This window comes from Sorex fumeus, unplaced genomic scaffold (assembly GCF_029834395.1).
Source record: "Sorex fumeus unplaced genomic scaffold, SorFum_2.1 ptg000026l, whole genome shotgun sequence".
NCBI classification, from domain to species: Eukaryota; Metazoa; Chordata; class Mammalia; order Eulipotyphla; family Soricidae; genus Sorex; species Sorex fumeus.
Window position 1 is genome coordinate 3,309,058 of NW_026606083.1, and position 20,639 is coordinate 3,329,696.

The window sequence follows — 20,639 nt, forward strand, 5'->3', positions numbered from 1 at the left end:
GAACTAAGGGCAACTGAGTCAAGAAAGCAGATGCCAGGAGTAAATATTATTTGGAGTGAATCAACTCCCAAGTTACAAAGCATAATATTAACTGTCTTCCTGTGTCCATACAGAAAGGACATCACTTTAAGGTAAACTATTCAAAAGATATAACTTACAATACAAGTTCAGTGTCCTTAGAAGGATCTGATCTTACAAGCTAACAGAATCGGATTAGGGAGAAAAGGTTATTAACTGGCTGGGGAGGAGAGCACAGAGAAGAGTTTACAGATAAACAGAGGAATGGGAGTGACTTGGGAGCACTGAAATCGGTGGGACCTGATAAACCAGAGCTACCTGAGGAAGGATAAAACAGTGCTATTCTACATCACACCACAGAGACTGGCACACACTCAAAAAAAAAAAAAAACAACCAGTGTGGGCATGGATAGGGGGAAGGGATACTTTTTCATTGTTGGTGAGAATGCCCACTAGTCCAGGCTTTCTGGAAAACAGTATGGACAGTCCTTCAAAAATAGAAATTGAGCTTCCATATGACCCCGCAATACCACTTCTGGGAATATATCCCAAGGATGAAAAAAAGCACAGTAGAAATGACACCTGTACCTATATGTTCATTGCAGCACTGTTCACTTAATCACTTAATCACTTTAACTTCCCATTAATCGCCGATTTTCTCAAGCAGGCGCCAGTAATGTCTCCATTTGTTCCTGTCGTGTGCTAGTGTAGCCCAATGGCATCTGTTCGCTCTAGGAACATGAAGAGCCTCAAACCGATCGTTCATGATCTTGATGAAGAAGTCTGACCATCTGGTAGGTGGGCGGCCACGTGGTCTTTTGACATCCTGTGGAATCCAGTCTGTAACAGCTCTAGTCCAGCGGTCATCTATAAATCTCATTACGTGACCAGCCCATCTGATTTTTGACACCTTGGCAAATGAGACAGCGTCCCTGATCCTTGATCGTCGACGGATGTCAGAACTCCGGATTCTTTCTCTCATTTGAGTGAAACGTGATATTCCAAGCATAGCTCTTTCAATTCTTCTATGAGAGACCTGAATAGCGTTCTCATCCTGTTTGCATAGGGCCCAGGTCTTTGAGGCATATGTTAATGCAGGAAGAACAGTGGAATCAAAGAGATGTGTCCAGAGCCAGAGGTTCTTCGTCCTCTTAGCTATTTCTTCGATGCTCTTGAAGGCGTTTCAAGCCGCTCTCTTCCTCCTGCGCAGCTTGGATGCCAGGTCATTTGTCATGTTGACTTCTCGACCGAGGTACAAATAGCTGTTGCATTCAGAGATGGTCGTTCCGTTAAGAGCGAATGGGACATCAGGAATGAGGCTGTTTCTCATAAACATTGTCTTCGTGAGATTCAGCTGTAGTCCTACCTTTCCACACTCATGGTCAAAGTCGACCAGCATTTGTGCCGCTTGACTGATATTTGGTGTTATTAAAACAATGTCATCAGCAAAGCGGAGGTGGTGTAGTTGCCGACCATCTATCTTCACTCCCATTCCTTCCCATTCCAGTCGTCGCATGATGTTCTTGAGGGTGGCACTGAAGAGTTTCGGTGAAATGGTATCACCCTGCCGAACCACTCTCTTGACATCAATGATTACTTCTTTGTAGAATGGTGAGATCCTGGTAGTGAATCCGCAATACAGCTCACGGAGGATCTTGATGTATTGGGCTTGAATGCCCTGATTGGCTAGGGCTTCAATGACTGCTTCCATCTCAACAGAATTAAAGGCCTTCTTTAAATCAATGAACGTTAAACAGAGTGGCATCTTGAACTCCTGAGAAACCTCAATGAGCTTGGTTATCGTGTGGATATGGTCGATGGTGCTGAATTCTTTGCGGAACCTGGCTTGCTCTCATGGTTGTCCTTCATCTAGTATTCTGCCAATCCTATTTAGGATGACTCGAGTGAACAACTTGTAGATGACAGACAATAGGCAGATCAGGTGATAGTTGCCAATGTCATGGATGTCTCCCTTCTTGAACAGTAGTACGGTCCTGCTGGTTTTCCATTGGGACGGAACCTTGCATTCAGACAGATAGTGTGTGAAGAGCTGAGACAGTGTATTGATGAGTACTGACGGCAGGTTCTTCAGGTGTTCAGGTCTGACCTTGTCTGGGCCGGGTGCTGTTCGTTTCTTTACCGATGAAATGGTGTGTCGGATTTCGGAAGGAAGAACATTGGGAACGGCATATCCATCCTGTGGAATTTGGTATGTCGGCAAGTGGACATGGCTATCGAAGAGATTTGAGTAGAAGTCATGGATAATCTTCTCCATTGCCATCCTGGAGGATGTGATAGATCCATCAGGATGTCGGAGGGCAGTCATCTTGGTCTTGTAGTTGGCAAAGGACAGGCGGTCATTATGAATACTTTTCCCGGCTTCTGCCGCATCTACCAGCAGTTCTGCTCTTCTCTCTTTGAGGTCTTCCTTGATCGCATCTCTGCACTGCTTTGCGAGTTCGGCGTTAGCTTGCGGTTGCCTGAGGCATGCGCCAAACCACATTGGCGAATAAGCTCAAGAGTTTTCCCTCTTGGAAAGACTGGCAAGCTACCGAGAGTATTCCGCCCGCACAGCAGAGCCTGGCAAGCTATCATTTGTGTATTCGATATGCCAAAACCAGTGATTACAATGGTTCTAATTCACCTGACCCTGAAGGCATCACTGTTCAAGATAGCCAAAATCTGGAAGCAACCCAAGTGCCCTAGAACATCTGACTGGCTAAAGAAACTTGTTACATCTACAAATGGAATACTATGCAGCTGTTAGGAGAGATGAAGTCATGAAATTTGCTTATAAATGGATAAACATGGAGAGTATCATTCTAAGTGAAATAAATGAGTCAGAAAGAGAGGGACAGACTTAGAAGGACTGCACTTATTTGTGGAGTATAGAATTACATTAACATGAGGGTGACAACCAAGGAAAGTAGATACAAGGACCAGGAGGATTGCTCCATAGCTGGAAGTCTGCCTCATGAGCGGAAGGGAGAAGGCAGCTGGAATAGAGAAGGGATCACTAAGAAAATGATGGCTGGAGGAATCAGTTGGGATGGGAGATGTGTACTGAAAGTAGATAAAGGACCAAACATGATGACCTCTCAGTATCTGTATTGCAAACCATAATGACCAAAAGTAGAGAGAGAGTATGGGGAATATTGTCTGCCATAGAGGAGAGGGATGGATGAGAAAGGGGGGTATACTGGGGAGATTGGTGGTGAGGAATGTGCACTGGTGGAGGGTTGGGTGTTTGATCATTGTGTGATTGAAACTCAAACATGAAAGCTTGTAACTATCTCACGGTGATTCAATAAAACTTAAAAAAAAAAAAGATTCCACCCCCTCTTACCCGCACCCCCAGGTTAAAGTTTTAGGAGAGTTTTGTGGTTGTCTGACGCCACCTAGTGCCTCTGTTTGTGGAACTCCTTGGGATGTAGAGTCAGAAATCTGTTAGGCTGCAGTGGGGATAATGGAGCTGTTCCCAGCCATCTCACAGCTGTTTCTAAGGGCTGTTTGTTGGGCTCCAGAGAACAGCAGCTGCAGTATGCTCCTTGCCTCCTTGAGCTCTTTACCACTCCCCAACGAGTGACCTCATGATTCATAACTCCCTTAAGAAGCTGTTGTTTCAGCACAAAAATGCTCTGCGGCTCTTTACAGAATTTTGCACTTTCTCTGTTGGGCTGCTTGCAGACCGAAAGTTGTTTATATTCTGTTCCCTTATTTCCTAATGTAGATCATAAGGTTTCTTTCTTGGTACTCTTCACAGAAACTATTGCTTTTATAATGTTTAATAGTTATTGGTGTACAGGTCTTTTGTCTTTTATGTTTAATACCAGGCATGTTATCTTTTCATTCAAGTGTGAGACATTTTCCCCCAACTTATTGTTTACATATTTATGTGTATTTTATTTTCTGCCACTTTACCTAATACATTTATCATTCAGCAAATTTGACTCTGCGTGTGTGTGTGTGCATACATGCACTTGTGCTTGTGCATGCACATGTGCACAAGTGTGACATATTTAGTTAGATTTTTCTACATACTGTCTAATGTCATGCATAGATAGTAATAGTTCTACTTTTTCCCCAACTTGAATCAATGGTATATATGTATGCAAATACACACACACACACATTGGAGGTTGTTTAACCTCCAATATGATATTTGTGAGTTTTTTCATATGATGTTTTAGGTTTCTTCTATTCCCAATTTATCATGTTTTTTTTAAACTTCTATTTTTCTTACTGCAGTGTCAGGCCATCATATTTGTTGTGATGCTGGGCATCATACCAGGGAATTGCATTCTATGTGTTGTGTTGTGAGTAACTGAATACAGGGTCCAACAGAGACAAGGCATGAAGTCTGCCACAGAGACATCTCCAGTCTTACGCTTAGTATTTTACCATAAAAGTATGTTAAATTTTGTCAAATGTTTTTATAGTATCTACTGCTATGACTTGTGATTTCCACATTTCTGTTAAAATTATTGTAGTGTTATTATCCTATTATCTTAATTGATTCCTGTGTAATGAACCATTCTTGAATTACGAGGATGTAATCGATGATCAACGGGAGGGCCTTACTTTACTTAATTTTTTGCAAAATTTGAGCAGAAAGGGGATTATTCATTTCAAGCTTTGTTGAATTCACTGTTGAAAAAAACAGGTTTTTGATTATGATTTCCATATCTGGACTTGTGATTGATCTCTTTAATTTACCCATTTGTTATTGCTTTTTTGGCCCACTAATTAAAGGTTGATCCAAAGTTTGTCCTTTTCTTCTCGTTCTCCATTATTTAGTATTTTTTATATAGATGCTATGACCCTTTGTATTTCCTCAGTGTCAATTGTAACTTTCCCTCTTTTATTTCTGATTCTTCCCCCTCTCCCCTTTATTTAAAGAACATGGTTTACAAAGTTGTTCATGATCCTTTTTTACAAGTATTCAATATTCCCACACCAGTCCCCCCATTATTGACTCCATTTTCCCAACCACCACTCAAGCATTCGCACAGTCATTTATTTTATATTGCTTGTTCCCACTAAATGGTTAAGGGAATGGTCAAAAATTACTTTGATAAAAGAAAAATTTTGAAAATTGTTATATGGGAACATTGAGTCCTTGTATGAAGGTTTACTAAGCTGTTGTTGCAAGTTATGTTTCTGTGTTAATGTTTTTGTTCATTAAGTTTAGGTGGTGTCATGAACAGAGCCTGGCAAGCTACCCATGGCGTATTCAATATGCCAAAAACTGTACCAATAACAGGTCTCATTCCCCTGACCCTGAGAGAGCCTCCAATCGTTGGGAAAGAAGAGTAAGAAGAGGCTGCTAAAATCTCAGGACTGGGACGAATGGAGACATTACTGGTGCCCACTCAAGTAAATCGATGAACAACGGGATGACAGTGATAAACTGAAGCTTCGGTGGTTTCCACGCTATTTTCCCAACAAATCTGGTGTGTTCCTACTGGGATGTTAGTATTTTAGAGGTTGAAGATGTCACGCAGCCATAAATGTGGCCGCATACCCCAGAAAATCCAAAATATTTAACTTGGCAATCTGTTCAGAGGCCTGGCAGCAGCTGGGGATCGGGGGAAGCTTCTGGGCCTCTTCAGGGCAGGAACTTGGCCTGATACCCTCCCAAGATCATCTCGGAGGTCTCAGTCAGGACTGGGTATCTGAAAAGTTTTTTCAGATAGTTGATCTCTCTCTGTCTTAAAAAGGTTTTTTAAATTAAGTCACTGTGAGATAAACAGTTACAAAGTTGTCCATGACAGTGTTCCAAAACCCATCCCTTCACTAGTGTACATTTCCCACCACTAATACCCCTAGTTTCTCTCCCACTCTCAATCCCACTCTGCTTTCATCATCATCATCTTCTTCCTCTTCTTAATCTTCCTCTCCCTCTCCCTCTCGCTCATCTTCTTCTCCCTCTCCTCCTGCTCCTCCTCCTTCTCCTTCTCCTTCTCCTCTTCCTGCTTCTCCTTCTTCTCCTCCTCCTCCTTCTCCTTCTCCTTCTTCCCCTTCCCCTTCTCCTCATTTTCCTTCCCCTTCCCCTTCTCCTCATTTTCATTCTTCTCCTCCTCCTCCTCCTCCTCCTCCTCCTCCTCCCTCTCCTCCTTCCTCCTCCTCCTCCTCCTCCTCCTCCTCCTCCTCCTCCTCCTTCTTCTCTCTCTTTCTCTTTCTCACTCCTTTTGGTCATTTTGGTTTGCAATACAGGTATTATAAGGTTATCTTATATATCCCTATTTTCATTGCTCAGTTCTTGTCCAGAGTTAGCACAGTGAGTAGGGTGTTTGCCTTGCATGCAGCCGACACGGCCAACCCGAGTTCGATTCCTCCGCCTCTCCGGAGAGCCCGGCAAGCTATTGAGAGCATCTCGCTTGCACAGCAAAGCCTGGCAAGCCACCTGTGACGTATTCGATATGCCAAACACAGTAACAAGTCTCACAATATTACTGGGCCAACTTGAGCAATCGATGAACAATGGAAGGACAGTGACAGATACAGTGACATTGTTGTCAAAGCGGCCCCTTCCCTCACTCTGACAAGCTTACAACTGTGGACCAGACCTCCTGGCCCTAATTTCTATTGTCCTCAGATAATACTCTCATACTGTATATTTTAATATATATATCCCACAAATGAGTGCAATCATTCTGTCTGACTCTCTCCTTCTGACTCATTTTATGCTGAGTGAAATCAGATAGTTGATCTCTTTCAAGATTTATTTCTGAGTCTTTGAAACAGGTCTGGTAGATGAGCTTACATGGTGGCAGTGGTGTGACCTGGATGTTTCACCCAGCAATAATCCTTTCCAAATTTCAGGTTTCATAATATAGAAATTCAGGTAGTCACTAATTCTCACTTGTGATTTGACTTAGGAACGAACTTCCCATTAATCTTCTTTTAATATTTCTAAATAGTTTGATCAAATAATATAATGCTGTAACTGGAATGGTGGAGCAGAAAGCAGAAAGTCATTTTCTGATTTTTATTACTATGAGTCTCTCTATTTTTTACTTCTAGAAAAAGTTTTAAAAATGATTTTAGTGTTGCTTTTAAATAACCAATTCTTTTCTTTCCGTTTATCATCACTGATTTGGTTCTTATTTTATTAATTTTCTCTGCTAAATGAAATAGAAATTCTGTTTTTAATCTTTTATTATTTCTTCATCAACTTAAGAAATATTTAGAAACATAAGTGTGACCCAAAAAGCAAAAAAAGAAAAAGCAAAAAAGAAATATTTAGAAGCAATATCTAGTCTAGTCTCCACACTAAGTCTATACCATTGTGATTAGCAGAAGATGTGTGCTCTGTTTTAACCTTCACCTACTTAGTAAGACTTCTTTACATGGGTCCCAATATGGAATCTATTTTTGAAATGTCTCTTGTACACTTAAGAAGATTTTGAATTAATTTCATTTTGGATATAATTCTATTTGTGTGTATCTATTGATTTCTTTACTTAATGTCTTTTACTTATCAATTTTATGTGAGGCTTTACCCCTTGAAGTATGTTGTAAGTGATATTTTGAGATTGTCTATAATTACTGTGTTACTGCCCTTGGGACGTATTGGTATTTGTTTTTGTATTTTTGAGTATGTAAGAGGGTGTTTAATATATGTTGGGTACATAAAATATGGAGCGATGGCACAGCAGGTAGGGCGTTTGCCTCGCACGCAGCCTACCCAGATTTGATTCCTCCATTCCTCTTGAAGAATCCAGCAAGCTACCAAGAGTATTCCGCCCACACTGCAGAGCCTGGCAAGCTCCCTGTGGCGTATTTGATATGCCAAAAACAGTATCAACAAGTCTCACAATGAAGACGTTACTGGAGCCCACTCAAGCAAATCAATGAACAGTGGGCAGACAGTGCTATGGTAAACATTATATATTCTTGACGAATTAACCCTTGATTAATACATAATATTGATCATCTTAGAATATCTTTTTGAATGAAATTGTATTTGATTAAATATGGCAAAAGTAGGTTCCTTTGTTTTGTATTATTGACTTAAAACACTTTGAATCTAGCCACAACTTCACTATGAATTTGTCTTAATTATGGATGATATTTCTTACTTTTTAATCCATCTAGCACCTCTCTCTCTTTAGCTAAAAATTTACTCATTTTGGTCGATTATTGATGCATGAGGCTTATCTACTTCCATTTTATCTTTTGTTTTCTGGTTATTTTATATTCCTGAAATTTTTCTTTATTTCACATGATTTTTTTTTATCCTAATGATTTTATTTCTTTTAAATGTCTTTGTTCTAGATTGTAATTTTGTGTTTACTCTGTGGGTTGTATCAAACTTACTATGTCTTAGAAAATGGTCTTTTTGTATGCTATTATCAATTCACCATTATTTGATTATATAAGATTTATCCTTTCCCCCCCCCCTCCCTTGCTGTTACACTTTTTTTTCTCATTTTCCTGCTCTTTAAGCAGAGGACAGGATATTGGCCTACCCCCAGCAATGCTCAAGGACTGTTTCTGACTATGTACTCAGGAGTGATCCCTTGTGACCTCAGGGGTGCCGGGAATTAGAACTAGGCAGAGTTGGTGAATGCAAGGCAACTAAGCCCTGTACTATCTTTCCAGCCACATAGTACTCTTCATGTTACTTCTTCTTTATGTCTAGTTACTATCTGCTCATTTTTTTTTGTTATTTTATTTCTTCCTTTCATGTAGACTTATTTTCAAGATTTCTTGTCCAACAGGTCTGAGTGGTGAGAACCTATTAGGTCCTGCCTGTCTGAGAAAATCATTATTTCTCCATCACATTTAAATGATAATTTTAAACTTTTGTTTTGCTTTTTCTGGGGCACACCCCGTGTTTCTCAGGGCTTACTCCTGGCTCGTGCTCAGCGATCACTCCTGGCAGGCCTGGGGGATCATGTGGGTGCTCACTTGTGATGGCAGATGTGTGCTGAAAGTAGACTATGATGGCTGCTTAGTTTCCAAATTGCAAGCCATAATACCCAAAAGGACAGAAAGAGTAAAAGGGAATGTTCCTGCCACAAATACAGTGGGTGGAAAGGGGTGGGGGTGGCAGACGGAACACTGGGAACATTTGTGGTGTAGAAAGGGCACTGGTGGAGAGATGGGTACTCGAACATTGTTTGATGGGAACGTGATCACAAAAATTTATAAGTCTTTAACTGTATCTCATGGTGATTCACTAAAATAAATTTAGGGAAAAAAAAGGAAAAGAAAAAAAAAGAACCCAATTTGGTGGCATGCAAATGCAAGTTTCCTACCCAATGTACTCTCAAGGTGGCCTACTGAATGACACTTTTGGTGGTTAAACTATCTAAGTGCTAGATTTTATCTTTTACTCTTTGTGAACATGTCAAACACTAGCCTGTGGTGTTTCTATTGAGAAGTCTGACAAAGTTTGATAGGGTTACCTCTATATATTATGTTTTCTTTCCTGTAGCTGTATTACAATCAACTTTGTTACTGGTATTTGATATTTTGGCAACAATATGTTTTGGTTATGTCATTTTGGTATTTGGGGGAGTATTTGGGAAGGGCCTGACATGGGACTCAGGAAACATTCCTGGAAAGACTTGGCGGTAATATGAGCTGTATAGTTTAGTGATTTTCTTTTAAAATGTAATTATTTTTCTGCTTGTGTGATCAGCAATTTTTTTCTTTTGTATTTTTGATCACACTTGGTGGTGCTCAGAGCTTACTCCTGGCTTTGCACTTCTGATGCAAAGTATATAAATAAAGTATCTTTATACAGTGCTGAGAATTGAATGCGAGTTGGTTATGTACAATGTAAGCTCTACCCACTGTACTATCTTTCCAGACCTGAGATCAGAATTTTGTCACTAACTATTAGGTCATGGCACAGTCATGGTCCTCCTGTTGTTCATCGATTTACTCGAGTGGGCTCAGTAACGTCTCCACTGTGAGACTAGTTGTTACTGTGTTTGGCATATTGAATATGTCACTGGTAGCTTGCCAGGCTCTGCTGTGCAGGAGAGATACTGTTGGTAGCTTGCCGGGCTCTTTGAGAGGGGCGGAGGAATCGAACTCGGGTCGGCCATGTTGGCTGCATGCAAGGCAAACGCCCTACCACTGTGCTATTCGCTCTAACTATCAGATGTTGTATAATTTAAACTCTTATGAGTAGAATGTTGGAGTGTTGTTTTCTACCAAATAGATTTTGCTTTGTTCGAGAGTTAGTTAAGGACCTTATAATCAGTTTAATCCCTTTTTTTATATTTTTGTTTAACTTTTGTCCAGAGAGCTCTGTTCTGTCACTAATTTAGTTCCATTACTGAGACTACTCTTGTGAGGGATGTAATGGACCTCATATTAGGAGTTAACTCTTACTCACTGTTTTTTAGTAAACCATTCATAATCTCATGTCAATTTGGGGAATTGCTTTGTAGTGGCTCTTTTCACAGCTTGCATTGTTTTCATAAATCTATGTGTATACTGCTATCTAGATGTAAACCTCTGCCCCAGACTTCTGGAATTCATTCAACTTCCAACTATCATTGTCATAGTGGCCCCTTCTTTATCTTAACTCCTCTTCCCCTTCCCCCACTGTAACAAGCTTCCAACCGTTGGCCAGTCCTCCTGGCCCTAATTTTTATTGTCCATGGGTAATAGTCTCATACTGTGTTTTTTCTCTTTTTTATATTCCACAAATGAGTGCAATCATTCTATGTCTGACTCTCTCTTTGCTTCCTTGAACCTTTTCTCTCAGAGGTCTCTCAAAGAACTTACTAGAGTTTTACATTATGTAGTCAAGTTTCCACAAAGTCTGGCAAACCCCCACTACCTCCACTACCTCCACTACCCAGCCACCACCATGCTCCAGAACGCTTTCTGCACTGCGCGGCCTCATAAAACACGTAATATAAGATTACCTCACCATATTTGATAGGGTTCAAATATGGTTTGAACCATGGGAACACCTGAAAGGATAATTAGAGGCCACCAGAAAAGCCTCTATCCCTCTCAGAGAGCCTGGCAAGCTTCTGAGAATGTTCCGCCCTCACGGCAGAGCCTGGCAAGCAGTCCATGGTGTATTCAATATGCCAAAACCAGTAAATACAATGGATCACATTCCCCTGGCCCTGAAAGAGCCACCAATACAGCAGTGTTAAGACGGATGAGGAAGGAGAGGTTGATAAAATCTCAGGGCCGAACTAGCCTGCCAAAACGAAGAAAGACAAAAATGACTGTCTGTACTTGCAAGTATGCTGGTATTGGATGCATACATCGAGGGCCTGATGGTGCAGTTGCGAAAGATCAAGTATGACATCGTTGATCTGACCAAGATGAGAAGGCATTAACCATATCACGCCATTTTTGACACTGGAGAAGAACTGTTCCTCAGAACATGCAACAAAAGAGGCGTTGGTGGTGTCAGTGTCCTTGTCAACATGAACTTGGCCATGAGCATTGTTTCATTCAAATGACTAACAACCCGAATCAGACAATTATACATCAATACATGTGGCTCACTGCAGGCAGTTTCTATCTTCGTTGTCTATGCACCAACATCCAATTATGATGAAGGAAAAATTGAGAAGTTCTACATGTAGCTGGAGAAGTTCTATAAAGAAGACCGCACCTTCTACAAGATCATTGTGGGTGACTTTACTGCCAAGATAGGAGCGAGAAGATGAGCTGAAGAACTCCACATTGGGACCCATGGCCTAGAATGGAACGAACAGGTTGAGAAACTATCTGAGTTCATCATGTCGAGCAAGACCATCCATGGTAACTCACAATTCCAGAAGGCTGAATCTAAACGTTGGGCATGGGAGTCTCCCAGTGGATGATTCCACAAGAAAATTGGCCACATCATATTCAATTGATGGTCTTGCCTGACCGATGTCCCTGTTGTCTGAAAATTCCAAACGGGATCAGACCACTGTCTCCTTCGTACAAAATTCTACTTCACAGAGCGGGCAGAAAGAGCTCCAAAGTATAAGAAGAGAACTCCCAGAATGACTACCAACTGGGAGCTCTTTGGCACTATTGCGGCAACATGTGAAGATGCCATCATTGACAACATTGATGAGGAATACGATCGACTGGTTCAACACCTCCATGATTGTGCAAACAAAACTGAGAGTGAGATCACTTGATCACTTGAGTTCCTGTTAATCATCGATTTGCTTGAGCAGGCGCCAGTAACATCTCCATTTGACCCTGTCCCGTGCTAGTGTAGCCCAATGGCATCTGTTGGTTCTAGGAACACAAAGGACCTCAAGCCAATCGTTGAGGGTCTTGACAAAGAAGTCTGACTATCTGGTAGGTGGGTAGCCACGTGGTCTTTTGACATCCCGTGGAATCCAGGCAGTAACGGATATAGTCCAGCAGTCATCTCCAAATCTCATTACGTGTCCAGCCCATCTGATTTTCTACACCTTGGCAAAGGAGACAGAATCCCTGATTCTTGACCATCGACAGAGGTCGGAACTCCGGATTCTTACTCTCATTTGAGTGAAATGTGATACTTCAATCATAGCTCTTTTGATTCCTCTTTGGGAGACCCGAATAGTATTCTCATCCTGTTTTCATAGGGTCCAGGTCTCTGAGGTATATGTTAATGCAGGAAGAACAGTGGAATTGAAGAGATGTGCCCGGAGCCGGAGGTTCTTCGTCCTCTTAGCTATTTCTTCAACACTCTTGAAGGCGTTCCAAGCTGCTCTCTTCCTCCTGTGCAATTCAGGTGCCAGGTCATTTGTCATGTTGACTTCTTGACCTAGATACAGATAACTGTTGCATTCGGAGATGTTTGTCCCATTGAGAGTGAACGGAATGTCAGGAACAAGACCGATTCTCGTAACCATTGTTTTCATGAGATTCAGTTGTAGTCCAACCTTCCCACACTCACAGTCGAAGTCGGCCAGCATTTGTGCTGCTTGGCTAATGTTTGGTGTTATTAGAATGATGTCATCAGCAAAGCGGAGGTGGTGTAGTTGCCAACCATCTATCTTCACTCCCATTCCTTTCCATTCCAGTCGTCGCATGACATTCTCGAGGGTGGCATTGAAGAGTTTCGGTGAAATGGTATCACCCTGCCAAACACCTTTCTTGACATGGATGATCACTTCTTTGTGAAATGGTGAGATCTTGGTAGAGAATCTGCAATACAGCTCACAGAGGATCCTGATGTATTGAGTTTGAATGCCTTGTTTGGCTAGGGCTTCGATGACCGCTTCCATCTCAACAGAATCAAAGGCCTTCTTTAAATCAATGAATGTTAAACAGAGCGGCATCTTGAACTCCCGAGAAACCTCAATGATCTTGGTTATCATGTGGATATGGTCGATGGTGCTGAATCCTTTGCGGAACCTGGCTTGCTCGCATGGTTGTCCTTCATCTAGTGTTCTGCCAATCCTATTTAGGATGACTCGAGTGAAAAACTTGTAGATGACAGACAATAGGCAGATCGGGCGATAGTTGCCAATGTCATGGATGTCTCCCTTCTTGAACAGTAGTACGGTCCTGCTGGTTTTCCATTGGGACAAAACCTTGCATTTAGACAGGTAGCGAGTGAAGAGCCAAGCCAGTGTATTGATGAGTACTGACGGCAGGTTCTTCAGGTGTTCAGGTCTGACCTTGTCTGGGCCGGGTGCTGTTTGTTTCTTTACCGACGAAATGGCGTGTCGGATTTCGGAAGGGAGAACATTGGGAACGACATATCCATCCTGCGGAATTTGGTATGTGTGCAGGTGGACGTGGCTGTTAAAAAGATCTGAGTAGAAGTCATGGATATCTTCTCCATTGCCCTTCTGGAAGATGTGATAGATCCATCAGGACGTCGGAGGGCATTCATCTTGGTCTAATAGTTTGCGAAGGACAGGCAGGCATCACAAATGCTTTTCCTGGCTTCTGCTGCATCTACCAGCACTTCTGCTCTTCTCTCTTTGAGGTCTTCCTTTATTGCATCTCTGCACTGCTTTGTGAGCTCGGACATTCGCTTGCGGTTGCCTGAGGCATGTGCCAAACTACGTTGGCAAATAAGCTCAAGAGTTTTCGAAGACAGGCCTTTTTTTGGCTATCTCTCTCTTTGCATTCCTTGCACAATCATGGAGGTGCTGAACCAGTCAATCGTCTTCCTTGTCAATGTTGTCAATGACGGCATCTTCCCATGTTGCACCAATATTACCAAAGAGCTCTCAGTTTGTAGTCATTCTGGGAGTTCTCTTCTTAAACTTTGCAGCCCCAAACCAGTAATTAAAATGGGTATCATTCCCCTGACCCGGAAGGAGTCACCAATATGGCAGCATTGAGAGATGAGGAAGGAGAGGCTGATAAAATCTCAGGGCCAAACTAGGCTGCTAAAACGAAGAAAGACAAAAATGACTGTTCTTCCAATGCACGTATGCTGGCATCAGAAGCACCCATTGAGTACCTGATGGTGCAAGTGCAGAAGATCAAATACGACATCATTGGTCTGACCGAGACGAGAAGGCATCAATCACATCATGCCATTTTCGACACTGGAGAAGAAATGTACCTCGGATCATGCTATAAAAGAGGCGTTGGTGGTGTCAGTGTCCTTGTCAATACAAACTTGGCCAAGAGCATTGATTCACTCAAATGCCTAACAACCCTAATTGGACGATTACACTTGAATAGATGTGGCTCACTGCTGGCAGTTTCTATCTTCATCTTCTACGCACCAACATCCAACTATGATGAAGAAACCGAGAAGTTCTACATGGAGCTGGAGAAGTTCTTATAAAGAAGACCATACCTTCTACAAGATTGTTGTTGGTGATTTTAATGCCAATATAGGACCGAGAAGGTCACCCGAAGAACTTCACATCGGGACTCGGGGCTTAGATAGAAACTAACAGGATGAGAGACTGTCTGAGTTCATCAAGTCGAGCAAGACCATCCATTGTAACTCACAATTCCAGAAGGCAGAATCTAAACTTTGGACATGATAGTCTTCCGGTGGACAGTTCCACAATTAAATTGACCACATCATATTCAATCGATGGTTTTGCCTGACCGATGTCGCTGTTGTCCCAAAATTCCAAATGGGATCAGACCACTGTCTCCTTTGAGCAAAATTCTACTTCATGGAGCGGGGAGAAAGGACTACAAAGTTTAAGAAGGAAACTGCCAGAATCACCACCAACTGGGAGCTATTTGGCACTTTTGCAGCAACCTGGGAAGATGCTGTCATTGATGATATCAATGAAGAATATGATCAACTGGTTCAGCACCTCCATGACTGTGCAAAGAATGCCAAAAGGGAGAAAGCCAAAAACAGATGCTTGTATTCGGAAACTCTGGAGTTCATTCACTGACGTGGTTTGGCATGAGCCGCAGGCAAGCACAAGCTAACGTCCAGGCTGGCAAAGCTGTGCAGAGAAGTGAAAAGGAAGACCTCAAAAAGAGAAGAGCAGCAGTATTGGCCAATGTGGCAGAAGCTGGGAAAAGTATTCGCAATGACTGCCTGTCCTTCACCAACTACAAGACCAAGATGCCTGCCTTCCAACATCCTGATGGATCTATCACATCTTCCAGAAGGGCAATAGAGAAGATTATCCATGACTTCTGCTTAGATCTCTTTGAAATCCACGTAAGCCACATCCACCTGCCCACATATCAAATTCCATAGGATGAATGTTTTTCTCAACGTTCTTCCTTCTGAAATTTGACATGTCATTTCATTGGTAAAGAAGCGTGCAGCACCCAGTGCAGGCAAGGTCAGACCCAAACACTGGCTCAGCTCTTCACATGCTACCTGTCTGAATGCCAGTTTACGTCCTAATGGAAAACCAGCAGGACTGTTCTGTTATACAAGAAGGGAGACATCCACGATGTCAGCAACTATTGCCCAATCTGCCTGTTGTCTGTCGTCTACAAATTGTTCACTCAAGTTATCATGAATAGAATAGGCAGAACACTAGAGGAAGGACACCATGCGAGCAAGCTGGCTTCTGCAAAGGATTCAGCATGATTGACCATATCCACACAATAACCAAGCTCAATGAGGTTTCTCGGGAGCTTGAGATGCCGCGCTGTCTAACGTTCATTGATTTAAAGAAAACCTTTGATTCTGTTGTGATTCAAGTGGTTGTCGAAGCCCTAGCCAAACAGGACATTCAAAACTCAGTACATCAGGATCCTCTGGGAGCTGTATTATGGATTCACCGCCAGGATTCTCACCATTCTACAAAGAAGTGATCATCGATGACAAGAGAGGGGTTCAGCAGGGTGATACTATTTCCAAAACTCGTCAGTGCCACCCCCGAGAACGTCACGCGATGACTGGAATGGGAAGGAATGGGAGTGAAGATAGATGGTCAGCAACTACACCACCACCACTTAGCTGATGACATCATTTTAATAACACCAAACATTAGCCAACTGGCACAAATGCTAGCCGACTTCGACCATGAATGTGGAATGGTCAGACTGCAGCTAAATATCACCAAGACAATGTTCTTGAAAAATGACCTAGTCCCCGATGCTCCGTTTGTTCTCAATGGAATGGATATCTACAAATTAAGCAGCTATATGTACCTGAATCGAGAACTCAACATGAGGAACAACTTGGCGCCAGAACTGTGCAGGAGGAAGAGAGCAGTGTGGACCTTCAAGAGCGTCAAAGAAGTTGTTAAGAGGATGAAGAGCTTCTCGCTCCAGGCAAATCTTTTTGACTCTACCATTCATCTGGCACTAACATATGCCTCAGAGACCTGGGCCATGGAAAACCGGATGAGAACACTATTTGGGTATCCCAAAGAGGAATAGAAAGAACTATGCTTGAGTATCATGCTTCACTCAAGTGAGAGATGGAATCCAGAGTTCTGACCTCCATCGACAGTCAAGAATCAGGGATGCTCTCTTGTTTGCCAGGCATCAAAAATCAGGTGGGCCGGACACGTAATGTAATTTAGAGATGACCGCTGGACTAGAGCTATTACCGACTGGATTCCATGGGACGTCAAAAGGATAGGTGGTCGCCCACCTATGAGATGGTCTGACTTCTTCGTCAAAACCCTGAACAAATGATTTGAGGTTCTTTGTGTTCCTGGAGTGAGCAGATGCCATTGGGCTACACTAACACGTGACAGGGACAAATGGAGACGTTACTGGTGCCCATTTGAGCAAGTTGACAATCAGCGGGATGACAAGTAATACAAGTGAATTTTTAGTTGGTATCTTTTGGTTTTCATGAATCTGGATGCCTATGCTCTGGAAACTTTTCTGTTCATTAATACGAGGGCTTATCTTTGAATTCTCAATTCTGTTGCATTTTTCTGAGTGTATAGGTGCTACAGTATAGTATATTCCATTCTTTTTTCCCTCAGAATTGCTTACGCTATTCTGAGGGTTTTATAACTTCACATAAATTGTAGTAATTTTTTGAAGAATCTGCAGAATACATTGGGTATAATGGTCTTCATAACAATGTTTAATTTTCAAATCCATGAACATGGAAGTATTTTTCCATTTTCTGGTATTGTCTTTTATACTTTTCAATATGAAGTCCTTCAAATCCTTTGTTACTTATTTGATACTTATGTATATGATATTTTTGGACTCAATTTTAAGTTTTTAAAAACATTTTATTTCTTTTCCAATTCTTTATATATGTGTGTAAATGCAACAGATTTTCTTACTGTTGATTTTATAGCCTATTACCTTGCTGCAGTGGTTTATTAATTCTGAAACTTTTCTTAGGGGCATCTAGCATCTTTAGGGTAGCACTGTAGTATTGTCCTCCTGTTTGTCATTGATTTGCTCGAGTGGGCATCACTAACGTCTCCATTGTGAGACTTGTTACTGTTTCGGCATATCGGATATGCCACGGGGAGATTGCCAGGCTCTGCGTGCGGGCAGGATACTCTCAGTAGCTTTCCAGGCTCTCCAAGAGGGATGGAGGAATTGAACTCGATTCAGCTGTATGCAAGACAAACGCCCTACCTGCTGTGCTATGGCTCCAGCTCAATCTTTAGGATATTCTATGTATATTATGACATCTGAAAGTAGTGATAGTTTCATTTATTTCCCAGTTTGGATCCTTTTGGTTTATTTTTCTTACCTGATTGCTGTGGCAGGATTTCCAAAATTTTATTTAACAGAAATGAAGAAAGTGGACCCCTTATTATGTGCTTGATCTCAATGGGTAGGTTTTCAGTTTCTTGGGATTTTTGTTTGTTTGTTTGTTTAACTATTGAGTATTGTAGGATAACATTGTTTTGTTCTTTCTGCCTTGCTGCAAGGAGCTTAGGTTTATTGGGTTGCTCCCATCACAGTGCTCCCATTTCTCTGTGTTTATTTGTAAGTTCTTTCTTTGTGCTCTGCTTCCCCAACTGGTAAGTCATCTTTATCTCCTAATCACTTAATCACTTAATCCCCGTTATTCATCGATTTATTCGAGCGGGTGCCAGTAACGTCTCCATTCATCCCGGTTGCGTGCTAGCGTAGCCCAATGGTATCTGTTCGTTTTAGGAACATGTAGAGCCTCAAACCGATCATTTAGGGTCTTGACGAAGAAGTCTGACCATCTTATAGGTGGCCGTCCACGTGATCTTTTGATGTCTCGTGGAATCCAATCAGTAATGGCTCTAGTCCAGCGGTTGTCTGTAAACCTCATTACGTGTCCAGCCCATCTGATTTTTGATGTCTTGGCAAATGAGACAGCGTCCCTGATTCTTGAGCGTTGACGAAGATCAGAACTCCGGATTCTATCTCTCATTTGAGTGAATCGTGATATTCCAAGCATAGCTCTTTCGATTCCTCTTTGAGAGACCCGAATAGCGTTCTCATCCTGTTTTCGTAGGGTCCAGGTCTCTGAGGCATATGTTAATGCAGGAAGAATAGTGGAATCAAAGAGATGTGCTCGTAGCTGGAGGTTCTTTGTCCTTTTAGTTATTTCTTCAATGCTCTTGAAGGCATTCCAAGCCGCTCTCTTCCTCCTGCGCAACTCAGGTGCCAGGTCATTCATCATGTTGATTTCTTGACCTAGGTATATATAACTGTTGCATTCAGAGATGGTGGTTCCGTTGAGAGCGAATGGAGCGTCAGGAACAAGGCTGTTTCTCATAAACATTGTCTTCGTAAGATTCAGCTGTAGTCCTACCTTTCCACACTCACGGTCAAAGTCCGCCAGCATTTGTGCCACTTGGCTGATGTTTGGTGTTATTAGAACGATGTCATCAGCAAAGCGGAGGTGGTGTAGTTGCCGACCATCTATCTTCACTCCCATGTTTTCCCATTCTAGTCGTCGCATGATGTTCTTGAGGGTGGCACTGAAGAGTTTTGGTGAAATGGTATCACCCTGCCGAACCCCTCTCTTGATATGGATGATTACATCTTTGTAGAATGGTGAGATCTTGGTAGTGAATCCGCAATAGAGCTCACGAAGGATCCTGATGTATTGAGTTTGTACGCCCTGATTGGCTAGGGCTTCCATGACCGCTTCTGTCTCAACAGAATCAAAGGCCTTCTTTAAATCAATGAACGTTAGACAGAGCGGCATCTTGAACTCCCGAGATACCTCAATGAGCTTGGTTTTATTGTGTGGATATGGTCAATGGTACTGAATCCTTTTCGGAATCCAGCTTGTTCACATGGTTGTCCTTCATCTAGTGTTCTGCTAATCCTATTCAGGATGACTCGAGTGAATAGTTTGTAGATGACAGACAATAGGCAGATTGGGCGATAGTTGCCAATGTCGTGGATGTCTCCTTTCTTGTATAGTAGTACAGTCTTGCTGGTTTTCCATTGGGATGGAACCTTGCATTCAGACAGGTAGCGTGTGAAGAGTCGAGCCAATGTATTGATGAGTACTGATGGTAAGTTCTTCAGGTGTTCAGGTCTGATCTTGTCTGGGCCAGGTGCTTTTTGTTTCTTTACCGACGAGATGGCATGTTGGATTTCGGAAGGGAGAACATTGGGAACGACATATCCATCATGTGGTATGTGGTATGTGGGCAAGTGGATGTGGCTATTAAAGAGATCTGAGTAGAAGTCATGAATAATCTTCTCCATTGCCCTTCTGGAAGATGTGATAGATCCATCATGATGTCGGAGGGCAGTCATCTTGGTTTTGTAGTTGGTGAAGGACAGGCGGCATTATGAATGTTTTTCCCAGCTTCTGCTGCATCTACCAGTACTGCTGCTCTCCTGTTTTTGAGGTCATCCTTGATGGCTTTTCTGCACTGTTTTGCCAGTTCGGACGTTTGCTTGTGGTTGCCTGAGGCACGTGCCAAGCCACGTTGTCGAATAAGTTCAAGAGTGTTCGAAGAAAGACGGTTTTTTGTGGTTATCTCTCTCTTGGTATTCCTTGCACAATCATGGAGGTGCTGAATCATTCGATCGTATTCCTCATCAATGTTGTCAATGACGGCATCTTCCCATGTTGCCGCAACAGAGCCAAAGAGTTCCCAGTTGGTGGTTGTTCTGGGAGTCCTCTTCTTAAACCTTGCATTCTTTTCTCCTCGTTCTGTGAGGTAGAATTTTGCACGAAGAAGACGGTGGTCTGATCCCGTTTGGAATTTTGGGACAACAGCAACATCGGTTAGGCAAAACCGCCGATTGAATATGATGTGGTCTATTTCATTGTGGAACCGTCCATCGGGAGACTCCCATGTCCAACGTTTAGA